At 39.8% G+C, this 14,162-nt stretch overlaps 1 protein-coding gene across 2 annotated transcripts in view; it reads left to right on the forward strand.

The window, feature by feature from the left end:
* The window catches only part of FBXL17 (F-box and leucine rich repeat protein 17), a 449,402-nt gene that overhangs the window by 100,444 nt on the left and 334,796 nt on the right, over positions 1-14,162 (forward strand). The window lies entirely within an intron of this gene.

A 14,162-nucleotide genomic window follows, 5' to 3' on the forward strand; every position in this document is an offset into this window, starting at 1 on the left:
CGCGTGACTGACGCGGCTCAGGAAGGAAACTGGAGAGCATATAAAATGCCTGATAGAGCTGAATAAGAGATCGTTTATAGCCTTTACTTCTTATGGTTTCTTTTCATTTTTGCACATCATGTATTGATTTATTTGGAGAACCCTAGAGAATTAACCTAAAAAGTCAGTGTGAACAATAATGCCAACAAACTGCCATGTAACATCAATCCACAGACATTATCCACAGTCAGTCTATCACCAACAAAACTAAGCAGGCAGAGATAAGGGGGAATTCTATAAACAACTTCTTAAATGTATGAACTACTTGCTAGTATACTACTAAGATACACAGGACACTATATGAATTTGACTACGAAATATTCTTTTAAGGAAGTAGAGATAGACTTATACCCATTGTTCATTGTTAAGCCAGGCCAACACAGGGACAGTGGCAACGTTATCTAAATTACTTGTTCAGTGCTATAGCAATCAAAGTACCAAAGAATTACTTTATAGAGCTAAAAAAAATTGAATGGAATTCATCTGGAAAAACAAAGGGTCTAGAATCTTAAGGAAAATAATGAAAGCCAGTAGTAAGGGGGCATCAGCTACGTGGCGGCTCGGTGTATTGAAAGCCAGACCTAGAGACAGAAGGTCCTGGGTTCAAATTTGACATCAGACACTTCCTAGCTACGTAATCCTGGGCAAGTCACTTTAATTTTCTAGCCCTCATTCTTCTGCTTTGGAACCAATACACAGTGTTGATTTCAAGATGGAATATAAGTGTTCAAAAAAAGAAAGAAAGAAAAAGAAAAAATAGTAAGGAGAGGAATCATCCAAACAATGGTGCTGATTAGAAAAAGAGAGGTGAGTCAGTGCACTAGATTAGGTTCAAAGTATACAGAAGTGAGGAAACCTGGTAATTTCATGTGTAGTGAACTCAAAAGAGCCAGATACAGATGAGGAGTCGCTAATGGACAAAAAGTGCTGGGGAAAATTTGATTAGACTACCATTTTATAACATATATTAGGATTAGTTCCAAATGTACATATGACTTAGAAATAAAGGAAACACCATTAAAAAAACAACAACAATAGAACAAGGAAGCAATTATTTTTCCTCTTCTAGATAGGGGAACAGTTTTTGACTGAACAAGGGATAGAGAAGAAGATAAAATAGAAATTCTGATTTAAGAAGTTTTTGTGTAATCAATACCAAGTCAGCTAAGATTGGAAGAGAAAGAGTTATCTTTAGAAGAAATCTTTATAGGAATTTCCTCTGATAAAGATCTCATTTCAAAGATATATAAGAAACTGATTGAAATTTCTAAAAATGAGAACCATTCTTCAATTAATAAATTGTCAATTTATGGTCAAAGGATGTAACAGGCAGTTCTCAAGGGAAGAAATAGTCATGCGAGGGGGGAAAAAAGCTCAGAATTGCCAATACTTGGCTAATCACAAACTAAAGCAACTTTGAGGTTCCCCTTCACATTTGATAAATTGGCCCAGATGGCAAAAAAGAAAAATGACAAATCTTGGAGATACTTTGGGAAAATAGGTATATCAGTACACTATATGGTAAAGCTGAATTGATCTAGCTCTTCTGAAAATCAGTTGGGAACCATGCCCCCAAAGTACCTAAATTAAGCATCCCTTTAACCATCATACTTCTACTAGATCTATATTTCATGGAGATTAAGGAAAAGAGTAAAAGGAAGGACATACATTCTTTTAAAGCCCTTTGGGCATAATTCCAAATTACCTTCCAGAATGGTTAGATCAATTCACAATTCCACCAGCAATCTGTTAGTGTCCCAATTTTGCCACCTCCTCTCCAATATTTATTACTTTCCTTTGCTGTCAAATTAACCAATCTGCTAGGTGTGAGCTGGTACCTCAGATTTGTTTTGATTTGTATTTTTTTAATAATGAGAGATTTAGAACACTTTTTCATGTGCTTATTAATATTTTGTTTTTTTTTTATCTGAAAATTGCCTATTTGTGTTCCTTGCCCATTTATTAATTGGGGAATGACTTGATTTTTTTGTACAGTTGATTTAGCTCCGTACAAATTTGAGAAATTAGACCTTTGTCAGAGGTTTTTGTTATAAAGATTTTACCCCCAATTTGTTGCTTCCCTTCTAATTTTGGTTGTATTGATTTTGTTTGTACAAACCCTTTTTAATTTGATGTAATCAGTTATTAATTTTATATTGTGTAATATTCTCTATCTCTTGTTTGGTCTTAAATTCTTAACTTTCCAATAGATCTGACAGGTATACTCTTCTATGTTCACCTAATTGATGTATAATTTCCCTCTTTATATTTAAATTTATCTTGGTATAGGGTGTGAGATGTTGATCTAAACCTATTCTCTCCCAGACTGTTTTCCAAATTTCCCAGCAGTTTTTATCAAATAGTGGATTTTGGTCCCAAAACCTGGGATCTTTGGGCTGTCTTACTGAGGTCATTTACCCCAAGTCTAATCCACTGATCCTTTTTTCCATCTCTTAGCCAGTACCAAATTGTTTTGATGACCATGCTTTATAGTATAGTTTGAGATATGGGACTGCAAGGCGCCCCTCCTTTTTTTTCCTTTTCATTTTTTTCCTTGATATATTTGATCTTTTGTTCTTCAAAATGAACTTTGTTATAATTTTTTCTAGTTCAATAAAAAAGTTTCTTGGTAGTTTGATAGATATGGCCCTAAATTACTTGTGTTTTGAGAGAAAAAAGTTTTGAAAGGGAGAAAATCCCATGAATCTGATTAGAGAAGAATGTGGCACTCCATTGAAATTTTTGCTGCTTAAAAACACAAGAAGAGGCAGCTAGTTGGCCCAATGAATAGAACTCCAGGCCTGGAGAAGGGAAGACCTGAGTTAAGATCTGACACTTCTTAACTGTGTGATGCCAAGCAAGTCACTTAAGCCCAGTTACCTTCCCCTTACTACTCCTCTGCCTGAGACAGAAGGTAAGGATTAAATCCCACCCCCTATGAAACCATAATTTTTTGGATAATTCTTGAGTTGATTTTCCACTTTATATATTCTTATTCTTTATATTCATTGTCTTCTCACCTTTAAGTTTTTTCATTTTTCATATTAGCAACTTTGCCAGGTGGTAGAAAGAATCAGAAGAGAGAAAATTTCAAACCAGTCTGTTTTGTTGTTGTTGCTTATTTAGTATTTTGAAAGTTTCAGTATAGCCTGGAGGACTAAAGTACCAGATTCAAAGTTCTTTGCTGCTGCTTGGTCTTTGTAGAGTTATGGTCTATTTATGGAGGCTTGTATTCAGATTTCCCTTTTGATACATGAAAAGTGACAAGTATGCAGTAACCACTCCCTAGATATCTGGGCAAGATAATAGCCAGGTTCAGGGATTATCTTGACAGTTATTTGTTTGTACTATCCAGTTCCTTTTTACTGTGTTTAGTTCATAGGATCATAGATTTAGAGCTGAAAGGAACCTTGAACAGTGAGTCCAATCCCCTCATTTTACAGATGAAGAAACTGAGTCACAGAAAATTTCTGTTCCTTTGGAATTTCTTACCAGTACCAAATTGCTTTGATGATTACTGCTTTGTGGCAAAACCTGAGATCTGGTAGGCATTAACTTTCATTTCAGAATACTGAACTCATCTTCCCTTTGCAAAAAATAAACTCTTCTTCCCAATATCTATTTTTGACATCTCCATGCTAAAATTTTATTCATTTTTGTATCTTTTTTTTGTGCTCTGCACATGTAATTAGGCTTTAGAATGTTCCTACTTATTTCCCACTGTCACCTTTTTTATACATGTATCAGTCTCCTAAATGCTTTTCTTGCTTCCAGTTTCTCTCACCTTGTCTGTCTTTTACTAGATGAAACTTCTTAAAACACAAGTAATGTGTATCAAAGCTCTTTAAAACCTGTAAAATATCTTGAGTTAGTATTATGGGGAATATTTCATTCTTCTACTAGGAACCTTACATGGTTTCCCATTTTTAAAGCAAATAGTATCCAGAAGAGTTTATGAAAATCTTTTCTAATCTGATTACTGCAAGTATTTATCTTATAGTTTGTTCCAGTCTTCCAGAACTCAATGTAATTAATGAGCAAACATTTATTAAGCACTGATATATTATAGGCACTCTTCTAGGATACAAAAGACTAACACAAATGGTTCAGATAAAAAATGAAAATCCCTATTCTCAAGGGGCTTACATGGTGCTATTGGAGATATATGAACACATAGAATGTTCTGGATAAATACAAATTAAATGCATGGTAAAAACAAGTTAGTAAAGGATAGAAGAAATCTAGATATTATAACGGTCAAGAAAGATTTAATGTAGAAAATGGTGCTCGAGTTGTATATTTCATCCAGAAGGCAGTAGGGAACATTGGAGTTTATGGAGCAGGGATGTAGGATAGATTGGAGTGGGGCGTTAGGAGGCAGCAAGACCAAGGGCGAGACCATTGCAGTAACTCAAAGGAGAGATGGAAAGATTCTGAGCTATGGTTGAAAGGATGAGGTTTGGCAACCACTTGAATGTCTGGAATGACAGTGAGGAGCTGAACAAAATACCAAAGTTGTGAATGTTGGAGCCTGGGAGCATGGTAGTGACTGCAGCAGAAATAGAGAAGTTGGAAAGATCATGAGCTCTCTTGTCAACATTTTGAGTTTGGATGTCCGGCAGGATATCCAGTTTGAAATGTCTCACATGTAGCTGGCAATGCAGAATTGTGGCACACCTAAAAACCAACCAACCAACCCTGTAAAAGTGCCAAAAGCCACTTCTGGTAGCCTTTCTGTGTGTGTACACATGTAAAAACTTAGGACAATCACAAGAACCTCTATCAAATACTTGTTCCATGTAGGATCTAGTTGTGTGCACTAAATACAGTGTTCTCTAAATGCAATTCTGTCTATGACTGAAGACTTGTAAAATGTCGTAATTTGTTAGGACTTGTCTGGAAAACAACAATTTTAGGAGGTGCTTCATTTAGTTTTTGTTCACACATAAGCCCTGGCACTTCTCATGTGTAAAAGCTATAAATCTCATGACGGGATAAATAAATATACAACTCAGGGCCAATGCCAATGCTTCTGCAGATTTGATAAAGAGAGCTTATATTCTTTATTACTGAGAGCAATGAGAGGTTCACTTATTTAGTCTTATGACGGTTTCGCTGCCTCTGATGAAGCAGTGGACAGTTCTAGACAGAAGGAGTGGACGTTAGCTGTATTCAAACATAACTTCAGGGGTGTCCAGGTGGGGCAGAAGACAGAACACTGGATCTGGAGTCTGGATGACCTGAGCTCACCTACATCCACAACGTGTGACGTTGGGCCAGCCGATGCATTTACCTTCAGTTTCTTTAACTGAAAAATAGAACAACAACAGCTCTTACTTCCCAGGATTGTTGTGGAGATCAAATGATTTAATAATTGTATAGTGCTTAGCACAGTGCCTAGCATCCAATTAGCTTTAGTTTTAAAATTTTGGATAGGTAGAATATCTATCAATTGTTCCCCTAAAGCAGTGGTGCTCAACCTTTCTAATGCCGTGACCCCTTAATACAGTTCCTCATGTTGCGGTGATCCAAAACCAAACCATTATTTTGGTGGCTACTTCAAAACTGTAATTTTGCTACAGTTATGATTCGGAATGTAAATACATGATATGCATTATGTATTCTCATTGCTACAAATCAAACATAATTTAAACATAGTGATTAATCACAAAAACAATATTTAATTATATGTTGAGAAATATTAATCCAGCAGGAGGCAGCCTGAGCACTGGGGCGGGAGGTAAGTCCTGCCTGGGGAGGGGATCCGCAGATGCTGCCTTCTTCTTCCTGTCATCTCCCTCCAACTTGAGCTGAGGCTTCACTTTGTGGGGGTTACTCAGCTCCGTTATCTGCTCCAGGAGTTATCTGTTCCAGGACTCATTCTTAACCCCTCCGGAGCCAGCACCCGGGTGCTCTCTCTGGGTCTCTGTTTGAGTCCGGTCTCCAGGCAACAGGGTAAATCCATCGCCCCTCATAGGGGGAGGTCTGCTGATAGGTAACTAATATTAGTACAATGTGCGGGCAGCAGGGTCCCCGTTCTTTCCGAGATCTTGCGGTAAAGTAGTGCGATTTCTCAGCGGCTAAAGCCATCAGAAATATGTATTTTCTAATGGCTTTAGGTGACCCCTGTATTTTGGTCGTGCGACCCACAGGTTGAGAACCGCTGATCTAAGTCTTTGGGAAAACCAAATACTCTAGCAATATTTTGTTTTGGAAAATGGTGATTGAGTATATGACAATCTAATTAAAATTTATTTATGTTTATAAGAGCACTTAACATACAGTTCTTTCAATTTGGAAATCTCCGAGGTGGATGGACCCTCAGAAGTTCTTCAGTCCCAATCTATACCTAAACTGGAAGACCCTCCAAAAAGGTTTGAATACGTGCTGAATGCTGAATTTGTGGTCATCAGCCTCTCATTGATTTCCTTGTAAAGAGAAACTCATGACTTCTTTCAGGAAGCTTATTTAATTTTTATTTGGTGCTCATTTTTAGGAGAAATTTCCTTACATTGAGCTGTACTGCTGCTCTGCAACTTGGACCCCATCTGGAATTTTTTTTCCATTGATTGAAAGCTTTTTGTGACTCCTCATGTATCTTTGTCTTGTGGACATCAAGGTTCTCCTTTACACTCCATCACTTAGAGAGTAAAAGGCCGTTCCTATATATCTGCTTTAACTAGTTTGTTGTTAAATGCTTTTCAACATGCTTGTGGAGCATGTTTCCTTTTTTTATTATGCGACTTGTTCATTTCCATTCAATATTCAAATACATTCAAGAATGTCATACCTGTAAAATAGAAACTTTTTCCTGGTATTTGCTCCTTTTTTGTCCGTTCACTAAGTTAATTCTACCTTCTAACCATCTCTTACGTCTGGCTTCTCCTTGTTCCTTTTCCTTGTTCTCATGCCACCTCTGTCCGGGTCTAGGCGTATGAGCAGGAGGGAGTAATTGTACCCTGGTGAACCTACATTTACTAATGCCAAATAATGAAGGGTCTGGATTCTTTTCTTTGCAAAGCTTTTCTCCTGTGATCCTAGTTCAGGGTCTCCTTACTGCGAGTCTTGACTGTTCTAGTAGCTTCTAGTTAAAGAACTTTTATTATCATTGTGAGCTATTATAGGGAAACAGCATGTAGTGCAGTGGGTCTAAGTGTGGTCTGGCTATCCATACCTTTTCTGGGAGTCTTTGAGGCCAAAACAATTTGTAAAAACACGAAGACATCTTAGTTTCTAATGTAATCGTTATGGATAGAAAACCAGCCTAAGTCAAAATTGTTTTGGAAGTCCTCGGTGATTTTTAAGGGCCGTCGGGGGCCACTGCTTTAGCAGAGAGTCAGGAGAAACCGAGTTTGGATTTTGTCACACATCATTAGCTGTGCAAGCGTGGGAAAATCATGTCCCCTTTCTCAGACTCGATTTCTTAATCTGCGAAATAGAAATAACCACAGGGTCGTTGCCAGGATGAAATGCGGTGCAGGCATCGCTTAGAGATATTGTGGCTTCGGCATGGAATCCGATCTTGAAATGAGTGAGTCAAGCAGTTTTCTGGTTTCTTAGTGCACGTAAAAGTTGTTCACACTCTATTGTAGTCCAGTGGTGGTGGAACTTTTACAGATGGAGTGTCAGGCCCCACCCCCACCCCATCAGGCCCAGTGCTGTGCCACCCCCCCCCCCTGTGGACTGCTGCAGTGCTGCCCCCATTGAGTATTGGGTAAACCTCTTCCCATTGGCTTGGGCTGAGGGGCAGGTGAAGTGAGGAATGTCCTCAGCAAGTGTAGAAAGGGGGAGGGGAGTGATCCAAGCTCTCTGCTCCCCTCCAGCTCTGCCACCTGTGAACTACCCACCTTCCCCCTGTGTGTTCCCATTGGACTGCTGGGCGAGGGGCAGGGATGTGAAAAAAAAGTTGTCAGGCACAGTGGAGAGGGAGAGGGGAGCAGCTCTGTCTCTGTCCCTCTGCCTTTCTGCAGACAGTCTGCGGTGCAGTAATATATCTAAAAATAATATACACAAATTAATTTTAAAAATCTTATTGGGAGGCAGCTGGGTGGCTCAGTGGATGGAGAGCCAGGCCTAGAGACCCTGGTCCTAGGTTCAAATCTGGCCTCAGACACTTCCCAGCTGTGTGACCCTGGACAAGTCACTTGACCCCCATGGCCTACCGCTTACTGCTCTTCTGCCTTGAAGCCAATACACAGTATTGACTCCAAGACGGAAGGGGAGGGTTAAAAACACTTGATGGCTACAAATGCCAGTAATCATCTCCTCCTTTAGTGAGTTGTGGGCTTCTTGCTGGGGGGTCTCCGGCTGGTGGAGGCTGAAGCTTAGGGGGGCCGTAATGAAGCCCCCTGCGTGCATTGGCTCTTCCTTCCACTTGAACTCTGAGCCCAGCGCAGGCTTGCTTATTCATTGCCCCATTGCACTGTGCTGTGGTGTTTCTGGGCGTGGGGAGGCCCGAGGCTAGGAAAGCTTAGGCGGATGGAGTCACCCCAGGGATCGCCCGGGAGGACCCTCCCAGACCGCGTTCCCGAAGGGCGACCACACCGCGCGCACGCAAGAGCGCCCTGACAAGGGCTCCGCGCTGTTCACCTGTGAAATCCGCCGCCTGTGTGAGGTGCGCCGAAGCAGCCGTGACGGCTCACGCTGTCGGCGGCTGCCCGAGCCCTGGAGTCTCGGGGGAGCCTTTTTATCCACGTTTGAGGTGGGCAAGAGCCCTTCGATCAGGGTCTCCTTTCAGCCCTGGGAGGGAACGGAAGGAGGAGCAGAAGCGGCCATTTCGTGAGGCGAGCGAGGTTGGTGGCGACCTCGCTTCTCCGCTTGAAGCATTCCTCGAAAGAGGAGCTTTTCCTGCCTTTATAGAGCGATTTCAGGAGAAGCTCGTTCACGCGCGGATTGGTTTTTGGGTCTTGACGCTGTCACTCTCAGTAGATGATGGTGAATTATAGTTCCGAGAATGACTGTTGTTGTAATTGGGCTTGTCTGACTCTCCAGGACCCCATTTGGGTTTTTTTGGCAAAAATGCTGGATTCACGTGCCATTGTCTTCTGCAGTGCATTTTACAGAAGAGGAAACTGAGGTAAACAAGGCTAAGTGGATTTTTAGGTCTCAGAGCTAACCAGCGCCTGAGGTGAGAGCTGCCCTCTTCAGCCCTGTGTGCGCAGCCCCCCAGGATGTTACGTATTACATAATCTCCCGTCTCCGGGCCTGGCTCGCAACCCCACTGTACCTGTAAAGGGCCGACTTCTGGCCTGTTTACCCAAACATGCCTCTTATCGCATCTACCTTGAAACCTGGACGCCCTTGTGCTTCTCAGCCCAGCCCCGGTTTTCCCTTTGAATGTCATATTTATTCGTCTACGCCAATGTAATGACCACAGGATTCCGGACTGTGTGCTTGGGATTAATTTAGCTGTCACACAGAGAGAAGGTTTAGTTCTTTAGGATTATTTATTTGTACTGGCTCTGGCAGGGACTAAAACACATGATTTCTGCCCTCAAAGAGCTTCAAATCTTGTAGGAAAGAGAAGATTTTCATAAAGGTCATAAGGAGTTCTATGAATTAAATCATGAAATGAATGGAGATGTATTGAGAGGGTGTTTGTGAGAGTTCTAAGCAAGACAAACCATTTTGGCTTTAGAAATAAGGAAAAATATGAAACAAAGGTCTTTTGAACTGGGATTACAGATGACAAAGATGGTGGGAGGTGAAGGGCATTTTAACAGCAGGAAATAAAATTGTTACAACGATGGATGAGACCCTCCGTCTTACATAATTTATTTATATTTTCTTTCTCCTTACTTGTTGCTTGACTACCCCTGGTATTTCTACATTGTCAGTACATCCACGTGCTATGAAATGGTGGGTTCCTATTCCCTACCTCCAGATCCCCACACAGGAGGAAATTTGGAACTACTGAAGGTTTTTTGAGCAGAATAGTTATATGATCAGAGCTATCTGGTAGAAAAATTAATCAGTAATTAATCAGTAGTGTATTGTCAGATGGATTGAAGTTGGGAATTGGTAGAAGAGCCATCAGTAAATATAGTCTTTCTTTTATGCTAAAATCTTTAGTTCAATGGGTTTTGCCTGCAGGAAAGAAAAATGAGTAAGAAGTCTATGATAAAAAATCATTTTACCCAGATTTTGTTTTAATATGAGATATTGTGATTTAAGTAAGAGGAGTTATTTCTACAGTTATTTTGAATTATAAAGCATCATATAAGCATTATCTTAAGCAAAATTAAATTTGCAAATATTGCTATTCTAAAGACTTCATAATTTTAATTGGATATATCAGTATTGTTACCTTGGTTAAGTAAGATTTTCTATAATATATATTAAATTCTAAATAAAATTGCAATGTACAATGGATAGAAAGTGAAACTATGTCCTCATAGTATCTCCTTAATGTCTTAATTTATCTAGATAGTTTCAAAAACAAAGAAGGGGGCAGCTGGGTATCTCAGTGGATTGAGAGCCAGGTCTAGAGATGGAAAGTCTTGGGTTCAAATCTTGTCTCAGACACTTCCCAGCTGTGTGACCCTGGGCAAGTCACTTAACCCCCATTGCCTAGCCCTTACCACTCTTCTCTTCTGCCTTGGAATAAATACACAGTCTTGATTCCAAGATGGAAGGCGAGGGTTTAAACCCCCCCTCCCCCCAAAAAAGAAGTGTGCCCTTATTTTAAATTAATAAACATATGATCCAGAATTCACTTATTCCAATATATTATTATGTACGGGTCACTGTGTTTGGTGTGGAGGGAAATAAAGATAAAAAAATGTAGTTTCTTCAAGTCTTAAGGAAACTCTAGAATAGAATATGTTAGTTTCCATATGATACTTTGTATTTTGCCAATATAACAAATATCTATCATTTGCCTATTATAAACCAGGTGTACTGAGTGTGTGTGTGTGTAAATATATGTGTATATATATATATATATACACAAATAATATTCGTTGAATTTTTGCAATTAGTCTTAAGGGAGAAATCTTCCACATTGTTATAAAGTATTGATTTAGAGGTGAGGGGATTTTAGAGGTCACTTAAATATGAAGAAATTGAGACTCATAAAGGTTTAGTGACTTGTCACTAAAAAGTAACACAAGGATTACTTAGACCATTTACATTAAACTTATAGGAGCACAACATACTCTAATTGCAGTCACAGCAAGCTATAAAAGTCAACAATTGATAGGCTAAAAACATTAAAATTTATGCAATTATTTTTTCGAAAAATCACCAATCTAAGTATTTGTAGGAATAAATATAAAACCATATACAATCTCTAGAAGTTTCCATTCCATACAATTCTAAAATGCTTATCATTCAATTTGATATTAAAAAGGAAAGTTCAAAGAAATAATTTTATAAATCAAGCCAATTAGAATTCAGTTCAGAGCAGGACAGTCAAATTTGCTCTATGATAACACCTAAGAATGCATTATTTGCAAAATCATAATGGTGGAATGTTCTGTCATGTTAGTGTAGACCAAATTTAAATATGCTTACTTTTAAGAATATTTTGTTTTTCCCTCAATTACATGTAAGAATTTTTAACATTTAAAAAAGCTTGGATGACAACTTCTCTCCCTTCTTTCCTCCCTCCTCCCTGATATGATAAGCAGTCTGTTATAGTAAAATTATGTAGGATGATTTTCCATATTAATCATTTTGTAGAAGAGAACTCAAATAAAAAAGCAAAACAAAAAAAAGGAGCAAGTGAAACATAGTACATTTCTGTCTGCATTCAGACTCTTACCTGGCATTTTTCATTGTGAGTCCTTGAGAATTCTCTTGGATCACTTCGTTGATGAGAATAGCGAAGACATTCCCAATTGTTTGTCATACAATTTGTTTTTATTGGGTTCAGTGGTGGTCTGGTTCCGCTCACTTCACTTTGCATCAGTTTGTATACATCTTTCCAGATTTTTCTGAAATCATCCTGCTTGTCAGCACAATAGTCTCTTTGGGATCCGTGTCTCGCAGTGGCATTGCTGGATCATTGCTGGGAATGCAGTTTTATGGCTTCTTGAGCATGGCTCCAAATTGCTCTCCAGAATGATTGGATAAGTTCACAGCTCCACCAACAGTCCATCAGTGTAACCGTTTTTTGCACACCACCCTCAACATTTATGATTTTCCTTTTTTGTCATATTAGACAAGCTGATAAGTGTAAGTTTGGGAAGGGCTATTCAGAGTTGTTTTAATTTGGAACATACTCACTTTTGCCAAAGCAAAACAAAACTTGATAGGCTTCCATACAAGTGCCTGTGTTCCAATATCACACTGACAAAACATGCATTGTAAGGGGAGAAACAGTAAAAAATGTTATTGCTTGTATCTGCTTGCATATATTTATCCCCTATATCTGATGCTTTATCATTAGAACTTTCAGCTTATTTGAAGAGTTTGCACATATTTATTTGCTTATAGAGGAGAACAAAGAAACCCCTGAAAAGCTTAATGAGATATGTTAAATTTTCTTCATAGCCAACTTCCTAAAAAATAAGAATAAGAAGCCATTAATAGAAGATACTTATCAGTGATAAAGGCATGCAACCTCCTAAGGATTTCTGCCTCCTTAAGTTTCCTGGATAGTGCCCGGAGAAAGTCCTTAGGTTATTCTCCTAGGCTGAGGATCAAAGACCTTGCACATGTTCTTATGGCTTTCCCCCTTGAGATTCTTCTGTGAAATGTTAGTTCCAGTTTCTTTGGAGGAGAAGGAACACATGGCCAAGATATAAAAGATCATAGCCAAGGGGGAAATTTTTAATTATTAATAAAGCTGTGTATTAATGTCTGTATGTTTAGATGTATACATTCCCTGGGCTGACGGAAGATGTTCACCTGTAATCATAAAACGCTGAGAAGCGGATATTCTTACATCCATTCTAAGATAGGGTCATTGAAGTCTCAAACAGGACACTGAAATGAATCCTGGAAGTGACAGTTCGAGGCACGATAATGAGAGCCCAGGACATTTTGGTAGAACACTTATAGGAAGCTTGATTAAGAGCAAACCAATTCTTTATATCATCATCAACAATTCTTAATGAGCAACTCTTTGATTTGGTCTGCTGTAGGTGTGGAGTTGTTAATTTTTCATTCCATTTCCAGCTTGTATTTATGTAGTGGTTTCAGGTCCACAAAGTACTTTGCCATTTTGCCTCCTTTGGTTTTCATCATAACCCTGTGATTATCCCCATTTTACCTATGGGGAAAGAGATGGGTTTGCCGGAGGCGATATAGCTTGTAAGGGTCAGAGTCTGGATCTGAACTCAGGCCTTCCTGACTCTGAGGCCAACACTTATGTATTGTGCCACATTGTGCCATTAAAGCCCACAGGGACGAGCTCTGCGGAGAGCCCCGCAGTGACGCTCTGACCCACAGGGACGAGCTCTGCGGCGAGCCCCGCAGTGAGGCTCTGACCCACAGGGACCAGCTCTGCGGTGAGCCCCGCAATGACTCTCTGACCCACAGGGACGTGACCCACAGGGACGAGCTCTGCGGTGAGCCCGCAGTGACGCTCTGACCCAGATCTTCCCTTCTCTCTGCACTTCTCTCATCTCTCCTTATGCATCCATGTCCTTCCTTTCTGGATGACGTGGGTTCATCTATCAACACACATGCTATGAAGGGCAAGGTAGAAATTGAGTTCAGAGGTGGAAGTCTTATTGACACAGTCCATATGGACTCCTATCTCCCTTCCAGTTTTCATCAAAGATTAATGAAATAGAGGGAAGCTGGGTGGCTCAGTGGATTGAGAGCCAGGCCCAGAGATGGGAGGTCCTGGGTTCAGATGTGGCCTCAGACACGTCCCAGCTGTGTGCCCATTGCCTAGCCCTTACTGCTCTTCTGTTTTAGAACTAATACACAGTATGGATTCCAAGATGGAAGGCGAGGGTTTAAAACAAAGATGAATGAAACAATAATTACTCCTTTTTTCAGACAACACACACACACACACACACACACACCAACTTCACCTCTGTGGTTACACTCTGCATTCCGAAGGATTTCTCCATTTAGAGTCTGATTTGCAAGAAAAGTTACTTCTCCATCACTAAGAAGTCGTTGTTTATGTGCCTGACTCTAGGGCCGAGAATGTTGTCCCAGGA

The sequence above is a fragment of the Monodelphis domestica genome, chromosome 3 (assembly GCF_027887165.1).
Source record: "Monodelphis domestica isolate mMonDom1 chromosome 3, mMonDom1.pri, whole genome shotgun sequence".
Classification (NCBI taxonomy): Eukaryota; Metazoa; Chordata; class Mammalia; order Didelphimorphia; family Didelphidae; genus Monodelphis; species Monodelphis domestica.